Here is an 11802-nt window from a genome sequence, read left to right as displayed (position 1 = left end):
CCTCAGCATGACCCCCACTCCAACCCCCTGATCCCCACCCCCTCAGCATGACCCCCACTCCAACCCCCTGATCCCCACTCCCCTCAGCATGACCCCCCACTCCAAACCCGACCCCCACCCCCTCAGCATGACCCCACACACTCTACCTCCCTGAGCCCCACTCTCAGCACTGCCTCCCCCCCTTCACCCAGCTGAGCTCAGTATCCACCCCCCTCTCTGAGCACTGACTTCTACCCCTCTCCAACACCCAGCTTGCCCCAGGGCGAGCCTCTCACGTATGCACCGAAACCCCCTGCGCCCGGTTCCTCCCCTCCAGCTGGATTTCACTTGCTGGCAGAGGTGAGCACGGGGCCGCCCTATGGCGCATGCGCCAACTCCATCCTCATTCTCCCCCCGCCGCCGCCGCCTATGGGGCTGCGCGCGCGACAGGCTGAAAAGGCGGCGCGAGGCGCCTCGCGCGCTCCCTTTCACTCCCTTTTTTTCCCCCTCCCCTCCCTCCCCCCCTCATCGCTCGCGCTCGAGCCTGAGTCGCGAGACTGGCTGCGGCGGCCACGTAGCGCTGCGGCGGCGGCGGCTGAGGGGAGCGGGAGCCGCGTCCGGCGGCGGCGGGGCCTGGGCCTGAGGCGGCAGCTACGCGAGCGCCGCGGCGGCGGCGGCTTCGGGGGCTGAGCGGGAGGGAGGGCCCCTGGCGCCCGCCCCCCTCCCTCCCTCTCCCCCTCTCCTCCACCGCCCGGCATGGACGGCGGCGGAGGAGGCCAAGAGGGGCTCGGCCTGGGTGAGTGTGGGCCGCCCGCCCGGCAGGGGACCCCCGTCGGGCCTGGGGGCAGCCGGCTGGTAGCGCTAGGCCCAGCCTTGGGGGGGAAGGAACTTGGGCAGAGTCGCTTCCCCGCCTGGGGGGGAGTGGGGTGCGCCGGCTGCTGCGCCCTGGGGAGGCTGCAACAGCTGAAGCCCCCGGGGGAGGCGCACCCTGGGGTGCGCGGGGCGTGCGCCAGCTACTGCACCTTGGGGGCAGAGGGGTCGTACGGGGGGCGGGGGGGTTGCACCAGCTGCTTGTAGCCCGGGCAGGTGGGGGCTGGGTTGCATGAAGCAGGTAAACCTTCTCTTGCTGCATCTTGCATTGAGCTGGGGGGGGGGGGGTTGCATTTCCACACACCCCCTCCCTTCGCTCGATGATGTGCCTGGGTCTCGCCTTCCTCCTTCCCTGGAGCGGCGGAATAAGTGTGGGGCAACGGAGAGATCAGGTGCAACCTCTTCTCCCTGTCACCTGCGAGCAGTGCACCCGCCACCCACTGTGTGTGCATGTCCCAGATTGGCAGGGATGCGTGGGGGCTGTTAAATGCATCCCCTTCCCTCCTCTGTTGCTGGCTCTGGAGTTGTTCTGGGGTTATGTAGGGAGGGGAAATGTATTCTCCTTCTTTTTCTGCCCCCCTCCCCCCGGTGATTCCTACTCTAGGGCTGTCAACGGGTGTGGGTAATGTTTTCTAGTTTCTTCAATCACTCCATAAGGCACATTGCCTTGATGATCCCAGGACAAATCGTGCAGTATGCATGCTTCAGTTTGTATGGAGCTGTCTTGTGTGAAGCTCATGGATCTGTGAATATCTTGGTACTGTACCTGCATTGCAAGAATGAAATGGTTAAGCATAACAGTATTATATGTGCACTTTTTTTTTATTGTGCTTGAGGTTTTGGGTTTGGGTGTAGAAGTGATCTAAGGAAGAGTGGAGGAGATAGTGTGTGCACTGAGGATATGAGGGATGTGCATTTTTTCAGAGGATGACCTGCGCCTTATTGTTCTGGGAATGGCAACTGGCACATGCTTTGTTGACAGTGGTGTATGCGCGATGAATCAGGAGAATGATGCTGGTGTGTGTGCACTGAATAGAGGAGATGCTCTAATGTGCAAGCATTGATTTGTGAAAGATGGTCTGATGCACCTTGATTTGTCATGGCATTGACTGCCTGCCTTGTTTGTTCACGTGGTCTTAATGTGGAGGTTAGCCTTGTGCATCCACTGGTTTGAGCTCTGATATGCCTGTACTGAATTGCATTGGTGTGGGTTCTGGGTTCATAGAGTATGTTATGGAAAAAGGGTGTGTGTGTGTGTGTGTGTTGAGAATCTCATTTAAAAAGTATAGTATCTTTAACGACTTTTTACAGACTGTCTTTGGTTTAAAAAAATCATCCCTTTCCACTTTCAACACCTAACATGGTTTTAGTATAACCAGTGGTACCTTGTTTCTAGAGTCTTTTCCCTCCCCTTTTCACCTGCTTAAGATACTCTGTCTATTTTATGGTGATTAATCAAGCACCTACAGTGTGTTTGTACTGTATGAAAAAAGAAAAACCCAATCCCTGCCATTGACAGTTTATGCTCAAATCTTGATATTGACAACATAAGTCAGGGGTGGTGCAGATGTTGGGTAGGAGGCTTCTCAGAGTGTACAACTGAGAGATCATAAAACGTGAAATAATTCAATAGTTTATATTGACTTTGTAATTATGCAGTTGTGCAGTGCCTGGGGAGAGGGGTTTTATACATTTCTTATTGTAAAATTTTTAGTGAGCTGTGTTCAGTTTTTTTCAGAATTGTATTTAGTGATTTGGGTTTCTCCAGCTACCAGCTTCAGAACTGACCTGCAAGAAACTAGATCTGGTATATTTGTGAAGGTCATTTCAGAATGAAAATAAAGCTGTAGTATGAAGTAGCTTGTGTAATTGTTTAGCTTTATAACGTGGACTTAGGTCATTTACACTAGCAGAAGCTATTCGGCTTGCACTTTTAAGCTAGTACTGTATCACTGACCTATTTTAAATGATCTGGTGGGTTAAGTGGTATTGCTTTTTTTGTTTGTTTGACACTAATGTGAAAATACAGAGGTTCAGTTTTTCCAAGTACATCTTTCATGAGGAGATCTCTACTTTAGTAACAAGTTAGCTAGATTTTAAGGGTAGTACACCTCTACCCCGATATAACGCGAACCGATATAACACGAATTTGGATATAACGCGGTAAAGCAGCGCTCGGGGGGGGGGGAGGGGGAGGCTGCGCACTCCGGTAGATCAAAGCAAGTTCAATATAACGCGGTTTCACCTATAACACGGTAAGATTTTTTTTGGCTCCCGAGGATAGCGTTATATCAGGGTAGAGGTGTATATCAATTTGGACACGTAGGATGCTGGGAGAATCTGCTTTTGTTGTCTGAGTGTTAGGGTTAGGGAATGTGAGAATATCATACTATAATTAGAGTTGAGTAATTGCATATAAAGGGGAAAACTGTGTGTGTGTGTGTGTGTGTGTGTGTGTACGTACACACATACAGGAAGTTTCTTCCCCATTTAGAGCTAGAGGATCTTATGTAGTGTTAGCCTCAGGAAGAGCTGGTGAAAAAATCCTTTAAACTCATGCAGCTAAACTTGGATAGACCTCAATAAACAAGAGAACATCTTTCATCCTTATTATCATGTTTTATATATGAATGTTTAATTGAAGAGTAGCGTGCAGACAACATATTCCTGAGACAGGGATAGAAATGTTTTAGGCGATTCCAAAACTGCATGCCAGAAATGACCTACGTTTATTTAGCACTCTCTATATACTAGTGCCATAATATTCCTGTACAAAAAGCAAGCCTATTGTTCCCCTTATGTTAAATTTCTTTTGTGGGGGCAAAGAAGTGGCAACCTGCTGAGAAGATAATCTCTTCTGAAAACCTGCTTCTTTGGGTTAATATTACAGAACTTTTTCTAACCATTTACTTACTTAAATTCCTACAACACAGAGCAGCTAGTCATGTAATGTGTTCTGCTATGAAAACTGTTGTCTTCCTGTGAGATTCAGCGCTTGGCTTGTACTGGAAGACAAACTGGATAAAATCATAATTTAAAAAAAAAAAAACGAAAATTTTTAAAAAATATTTATTTGTGTTGCTAGTTCTTTACACTCTTCCCATTTTATAATCTTAAATTACTAAAGTAGATTATTGTATGTTTACTTAACTTCCCAATTGTTAGTAGAATTTCAGATTTTACATGGAAATTTTGTCTATTAAGAAGCTTCATATTTAAAAGGTTCATCTATACTGAAAAAGATAAGTCCAGGGCATTGTTAATATTTTTATTGTAAGAACACAAATTCAGCCACCGAATTGATAAGCAAATACCCCATACTGTAATTGCAGCCTGTGCCATCTTCGGTTATATTGAACTTTTATTAGTCAGGAACGCTAAAATATTTCAACCACGCTAATACTTCTCCATCAGGGTTTGAAGTCAATGGGATTTATATTTCTGAATTACATAGGTGCTTTAGAATATCCTACCCTTAAATATGGGTTTAGGATCCCAACTTTAGATTTTATTTGTGTATATATATAAAAAGTTCATATTAACTTTATTGTATTGTAAGTCTAAATAACTTTTCATTATTAACACTGATGCTATTGTTTGTTTTGAAGTAACAAATGTTATACCTCTAAGTATTTAATAGAAATACAGTTTTTGTCTCAGATGCTGCAATTACTTGTGTACATGCTTAACTTTAAGTGAGTTCATGTCAGTAAAGTTATTTATCTCCTTAAGCATTTGCAGGATCAAGTTCTGCAATTTTGTAAAATTCAAATAAATTACCCTAATGGTAATGTTATTTTAAAAAAGAAAACCTTTGTAATTTAGTTCATTTTAAATTTTAAACTTCTAAATGAGCAGTAGTACAAATTTTCAATATTTTTTTTTTTGAGGCTTCATAAAACTGAGGCCAGGTCTACACTAACCCCCCCACTTCGGACTAAGGTACGCAAATTCAGCTACGTTAATAACGTAGCTGAATTCGAAGTACCTTAGTCCGAAGTTACCGCGGTCCAGACGCGGCAGGAAGGCTCCCCCGTCGATGCTGCGTACTCCGCTCGCCGAGCTGGAGTACCAGCGTCGAAGGCGAGCACTTCCGGGATCGATCCGGGGCACTTCCGGGATCGATCCGGGATCGATTTATCGCGTCTTAACCAGACGCGATAAATCGAACTCAGAAAACCGATTGCTTACATCCGGACCCGGATGTAAGTGAAGACGTACCCTGAGTGATTTAGGAGTACTTGTGGCACCTTAGAGACTAACAAATTTATTTGAGCATAAGCTTTTGTGGGCTACAGCCCACTTCATCGGATGCATAGGCTTCATAGGCTGTAGCCCACGAAAGCTTATGCTCAAATAAATTTGTTAGTCTCTAAGGTGCCACAAGTACTCCTGTTCTTTTTGCGGATACAGACTAACACGGCTGCTACTCTGAAACCTGAGTGATTTATATCACTCCACCCTGTTGGAGGACAATTGCAGAGGGAGTGAAACTCTTGAGGTAGCTGTGGTGCCAGCAGCTCAAACTCATTAGTACAAACAGCTTGCATTAGTTTCCTTGACACTTTCACTCTTCCCTAAGGAGGTTTCCGACCAATAGTTTTCTCTCAGGAGAAGCACTCAGCTTTGCAGACTGCTGCAACCAGAGCTACATTCAGAGTTTCTGGAGCTCCTGCTTGCAGTTTTACTCCTAAATTTGGAAATTTGATTATTTTTGAGGGAAAGTGTGCTTAAAAGGAATATAGGAAAGAGTTTAGTAATGGGCTTGCTTCTTGTTGCTACAATGCAAAAAATGATTTAGTATTAAATTAACTTGCAGTGATGAAGCCTCAAAAAAGTTTTCTCAATATAGTTGCAAAAACATCTAAATGCACCCTTGCTCTTATCTGTGCTCAATGTTTGAGAGGCTGCCAAAAAGTGTACTTCTAAAGGCTTATAGCATATTTTTTAAATTGAGGATGACTACTAACTTTCCTTGACAAGGAGATTTGAGTTCTTGTGTCAACAGTATTAGGACCTTGCTGTCAGCTGAGATGAAACCTGTTAAGCAGTTTCATTCTTTTCCAAACACTGAAAACTTCTTTTTAGTCTTATTTCTAAATGAATATCTGAGGTGGTAACCAAGCTAGAGAGACCTCATGTAGACAGGTAATCAAGTAGTATAAGAGTACAGATCTGCTTAACTTTTTTCAGGCTGTAGATTTTATGGTTGAAAATTTATGGGCTAGCATTCTATGATCTGCATACCTTCATTTGTTTGAATGCTGTACACAATAAGGTGGAAATATTTGACTTGGAACGTAGCTGAATCTTGCAGATGCAGAGGGCTTATTGGAACTTTGGTTGCACTGTGGCTGGCTGGTTTTGATTAAGACAGTAAAAATCTGCTCCAAATGCTACACTTACTCAGAGGCATTGCTTATTTAAACCTATTTAGAGTTTGTGGTGAAAGGGGTGTTGTAAGACATTAATGTCTCAATGAATGCCGTGTCTGTCAAATCACATGGCAGGCCTAGTGTGAATTTTAGTGGTTAATGTAGGCAGCAGATTAAATCAGCAGAGAGATTGGACATTTACTGTATGTTAATGTGATTGTTAAAGGCTGACAGTCCTGATAGCATCACTATGGTTGTGTTCGACATCTACAGATACACTCATATTTAGGATTTCAGCTAAAGGTGAATGTTCTTTGCAACTTACATTTAAAAAAAATCAAGCAAGCTGGTTTTTTTAAGCAGTAACTTTAATAACTCTCCTTCCTACACACTGTTTTTCTGATTTTTTTTGTTTATTCCTTGCAAGTTAGATCATTTCATAAAATACAAAATGGAATTTGTATCCCTGACTCCAACTAATTCCTCTTGTTTTTCAATCTTAGTGGATCGAGGGGTGCAGCTACAGTTAACTCAGTGAAGGAACCTTATTTAATTAGGATTTCTTATAGATTTCTTGATGGGATCAGTTTACTATCATCATCTCTCTGGGTTCCCTATTCTTTCACTGTGATCAAATCTGTGAACATATCTGGGTTTCCTAAAGATTTACACTGGGAAAGGATTGGCACATGGATAATACGGTTGGTTGCAACCTTAATTCACAATAGGATGGCATCTGCTACCAGTAATGCACTTAGATTTCCTGTAATATAGCATTGCACTTGGACCCAGGTTACTGTTAATAACACTTCTTCTTTCTGGAGACATGCACTAGAATGGGATTGGCCTTCAATGTACATGATTTTCAGTAAACTTATGCCGTGAAAAGACAAGCTCTTGTTCAGAGAAGTGATTTTTGGAGTTTGAGACAGGGACCAAATTACATAGCAATAACTCTTCCTCACCCATGTAATGTAGTGGCAAAAATGGCTGCTATGGCCCTCTAGTTCAGGACTCTCAACTTTTCCAGACTACAGTACCCCTTTCAGGAGTCTGATTTGTCTTACATACCCCAAGTTTCACCTCCCTTAAAAACTACTTGCTTACAAAATCAGGCATAAAAATACAAAAATGTCACAGCACACCAGTACCGAAAAATTGCTTGCTTTCTCATTTTTACCATATAATTATAAAATAAATCGACTGGAATATAAATATTGTACTTGCATTTTGGTGTATAGATCAGCATAAACAAGTCATTGTCTGTATAAAATTTTAGTTTGTACTGACTTCGCTAGTGCTTTTTATGTAGCCTGTTGTAAAACTAGGCAAATATCTAGATGAGTTGAGAACTACTGCTCTAATTTGTCTATTTTTTGAAATGTGCAGGTCTTCTATCTAGTGCAAGGATTAAATCTACTAGTCAGGGTAAAAAAAACCACCTCTGCTATCATGCTATGCCTATCTGCCTGTAGGCTATGGCTCCTGCATTTTAAAGATACAGAACAAATTGTGTGCTATTAATTGTTATTTCTTATCTTTTTGTTTTCTTAAAATGTACCTCAGTCATGTCTGAAATCTTTGTTTTGCATGCCCTTATCTGTTTTCTTTCTCTACTTTTTGTTCTCTACTTCCTTCTCTGTTTTTTTATTTCTCCTACTTCTCCCCTAAATCTATCTTTTTCTCTTCCTTACTTCTTTTCTAACTTGTACCTTTCTTTGAAGACAGGTTCCTGATCTTATTCTGTAAACTTAGCCAATTTATGGGTGATATAAAATAATTAAAAATAACCTCTCCCACAGACATCCGTTTGTCCATCCAGCCACTCTCACATCCCACTTCTGTTCATCCTGCCATCCAAACGTAAAATCCAAAGAACTCTATGAAGTTAAAAGTTCCCCACTGTCTCTCAGCCATCCCTCCTCATCCACAAACCTCTGGCTATTGGAAAAGGGGAGAATGCTAGGATTGCTATTAGAATGCAGTTCCTGGCTCTTGCTCAGTGGCTCCATGTTTTTTGGTTCTTACTGGCAGTTTATCAGTTTAATGTTCTCTAACCTTTTTCTGTTCCACTGTTCCCACACTAGAAATCCTGGGCTGTTGCAAGGCAGGTGTTTCCAGTGTAGCCATCGTCAACCCTCTGATTTGGGTCCTTGTCCCCAGTAAATATCTCTTCAGCCCACCTCTTCAGCTATTCATAGCTTTCCCAAGATGTGAATTTGACCTGAATCTCGATACTTCCATTGCTACCTGCAGTTTTCACTCTGGGTTTGCAAAAGCTATGAATAGTAGCTGAGATACTGAAGGTGCGTGTGTTGATTCCAGAGGAGAACGTGTCAGGTATACATTTGGTTCCTATTTGGAAGGTTGTTTTTGCAATTATAAGAGCTTGAAATATATTATTTTAAAATGAAAGCATAGATTATGCATAAGTTGGTGGCATTTGTCTAAGAGAGATTCCTATTTGCCACAGGCAGATGAATTTTTCAAGCTCTGGAAAAAGTGTTTCTTCACTTCAGTTCTCATGAAGCATCCTAGGATTTGTTATGGCGCTACTTCTCTCTCCTTGCTATCTCGTTGCAAATTGTAGGGTCTGGTTACACCCACCTAAGTAAATTGGTCATTTTAAGGGATCACATCTCTTCATTATATGTGCTTCCGGAACCAGTAACAGGAATACTGTTTGCTTATATAGGTGCTTTAGTCCAATTATGTGAAGGCACTTTGCAAACATGAATGTAAGCCTCCTCACCCCTGAGAGTTAGGTTTGCAGTACTACAGTGATGAAAAACCTTAGGTGTGTGCTATCCTGATCTTGCACGGAGGGGAGGCGAGTTGCCCAGCATCACAGCATGAGTTAGTGGAAGAACTGGGAATAGCATCCAAGAACCCAGCTCTAAATCTCTACCACTGAACAGATAGTAGATAATGTTTTCACCCTCAGCTCTCAGAGAGTGTCTCTTGCATCAGTCCAACAAAAGAAGGTTGACATGAGCTATTTAAATAGTGTGTCTGCACTGGCCATCCTGGCTGATGTAGACCTTTTCAGCATGTCCATACATAACATAACACTCCCTCCAACTGCTGCAGTACTAATGCATTCTGAGTACCTAACCCAGAGTTTTCAGCAGAGGTTTGAAAAGCAGGATTTTGTAGGAATGGCAATACATGGCTGGAGAGGTGTTGTACCAAAAAAATTTTGAGATGTGAACTATATACCATTTTTCACTATATAAAATGTGTTTTGTCAATTAAATGTTAGAAGTATTGCATAAACATGTTCTTTATTTGTTGAAACAAGAAAAGCCTTAAGTTTACATGCATTTCACTTTGTAAAGCAAACTTGGTATGCATAAAATTTCAGAAGCTCCAGTAGGTCAAAACAAAGTACAGTAATTAGGAATATAGGAGATCACTGAAAGTTTGCAGGAGTATTGAGAGACTGTGCAAGCAGACCCGGTTGAGACGGCTGCATCAGCACGTTTAGAACTTGTCAACTCTAAACTTCTTTTCTTAAAAGCTTTTCACCATTGTTATTGTGGCTGCAGTTCCACAGGTGGTAGTGCTAACATAGAGACATAGCCACCTATATCTTAACCCCCATGCTGGCTAGACCTGCTCTGAGCAGGGTTCAAATGGTTTAAAATGCTAGCAACAGATCTAAACTAAAACTCCAAACTGGTGTCATCTATATTGGTGGTGGCAATGGAAGGGGATTTTGAAAGAATTAATTGCAGGCAAAGCCTTTTTCTACACTATTACTATAGCGGTGCAGAGTGGACTCAGTATCAGATTAATGATAGTGAGTTACATTCCAAGCACATGTGGTTCCAACTGTGCATAAAACAGTTGTGCACCCATTGCAAGCAATTTTGCATGTGGATATGAGGTGTGTGACGAGCTTATTGTACAAGGCTCTATTGGACAGGGGAGAACATTTAACACCATGATCTGTGGGCATATTTCAATATTCTAAAGCAATAAGTTTAAAAAATAAAGTTGGTTTTAAATGCATGCTTCCACAAAGCTCAGAAAGAGCTTACTATTTTAGTGCAAACTTTTACCTTTTATTGCCCTCAGCAAATAATCAGAAATGTTTAATTTATTAAAACATTTTAATTTATAAAACACCTGCTAATAGGCTAGCAGTGAGTCAAAATGTCTTAAGAAAAAAAAAAAAAAAAGTCTGATGGTTTTGTCAACCTAGGCGGGATGAGTTGGGGGAGGGATAGCTCAGTGGTTTGAGCATTGGCCTGCTAAACCCAGGGTTGGGAGTTCAGTCCTTGAGGGGACCACTTAGGGATCTGGGGCAAAAATCAGCACTTGGTCCTGCTAGTGAAGGCAGGGGGCTGGACTTGATGACCTTTCAAGGTCCCTTCCAGTTCTAGGAGATAGGATATCTCCATTAATTATTAATTAATTTTTTTAATTAATGAGTTAAGACCAATGTTCAGGTGGAGTGAGTCCTCAACATAGTGGATTCACAGTAAAGATTTTGATTGAAGTTGTGATGGTGGATCTCCTAAAAGATGAGTGGTATTGGAGCACATTACCTGGTAGAATATCAATTATCCTAAATTATTCAAAATTTTATAGTCAAACAACAAAACTCTTGTTAACATTTTAATTAAGGTGACTCCTAGGAGAGCATTTATAGAAAGTAAGTCCTTCCAAATGAAACCACCCCCATTCTGGCCCACCATGTGTTGTTAAAGGCCTATCCATCTTAGGGCTGTCTACGTGGGGAAAGTACTGGCACTTTACAGCGCTGCAACTTTCTCGCTCAGGGGAGTGAAAACACACACACCCACACCCCCCGAGCGCAGCAAGTTTCAGCGCTGTAAAGAACCAGTATAGACAGTGCGCCAGCGCTGGGAGCTACGCCCCTTGTGGAGGTGGTATTTTTAGAGTGTACCGTGACTACACAAGCCACGTTAAAGCTCTTCAACATCAGCTTCATTCAGGAGCAGTCAGTGTTTGTGACACTTCACAAATGGTAAAGATCGATCAATGGTTTTGCTGTAAAAACAACTGAAAGGCAGAGACTTAAACCTGATAAAGTTGCAACCTTCTTCTGTGCTAGCAGTGTTGCTTTTAGTGTAGCACAAAATGAGCATATTTTTCTCAACCATTCATGGGCCTAAAGGTCATTTCATTGCTTCTTTTTTTTCCCCCCGATGGCCCATCTTTTGGTGAAATCTAAGGAATACTGTGTATTTGTATCCAGCTGCCATAAAAGTGTTGAGGAGGACTTTGATCAAAATATAGCATCTATTTTAAACAACAAGGGACTACAGAGAAGCACTAAACTTATATTGGAGGAGGTTTCAGTGGGACTTGACAAATTATAGCCTGATAACACTTCTTTCTCAGTCTCTGGAAATCTGGCTTGATCTAATTAATGGCAAAGAACTGGAACCCTACAAGAAGAAAAGAAGGTATGGACCTTCTTTATTATTTAGCTAACATGATTGATCCCAAAGACAAAGGTCATAGTTGGGGTCCAGAACAAGAAGAAGAGTCGGAAATGTGATTCGAACGAAATCTAAAATTCTACACTTTTTTTTTTTTTTTGGCA

At 42.3% G+C, this 11802-nt stretch overlaps 1 protein-coding gene across 1 annotated transcript in view; it reads left to right on the top strand.

Annotated features, from left to right (window-relative positions):
• The first annotated feature begins 704 nt into the window (after positions 1-704).
• Positions 705-11802, top strand: part of ZNF652 (zinc finger protein 652) — a 35177-nt gene continuing 24079 nt past the window's right edge. Inside the window, exon 1 of the mRNA XM_065422498.1 lies at positions 705-775. The gene's annotated coding sequence lies outside the window, so the exon portion shown is untranslated. The remainder of the gene's footprint in view (positions 776-11802) is intronic.

Source organism: Emys orbicularis, chromosome 25 (genome assembly GCF_028017835.1).
Source record: "Emys orbicularis isolate rEmyOrb1 chromosome 25, rEmyOrb1.hap1, whole genome shotgun sequence".
NCBI lineage: Eukaryota > Metazoa > Chordata > Testudines > Emydidae > Emys > Emys orbicularis.
This window is presented reverse-complemented; position numbering and strand designations above follow the sequence as displayed.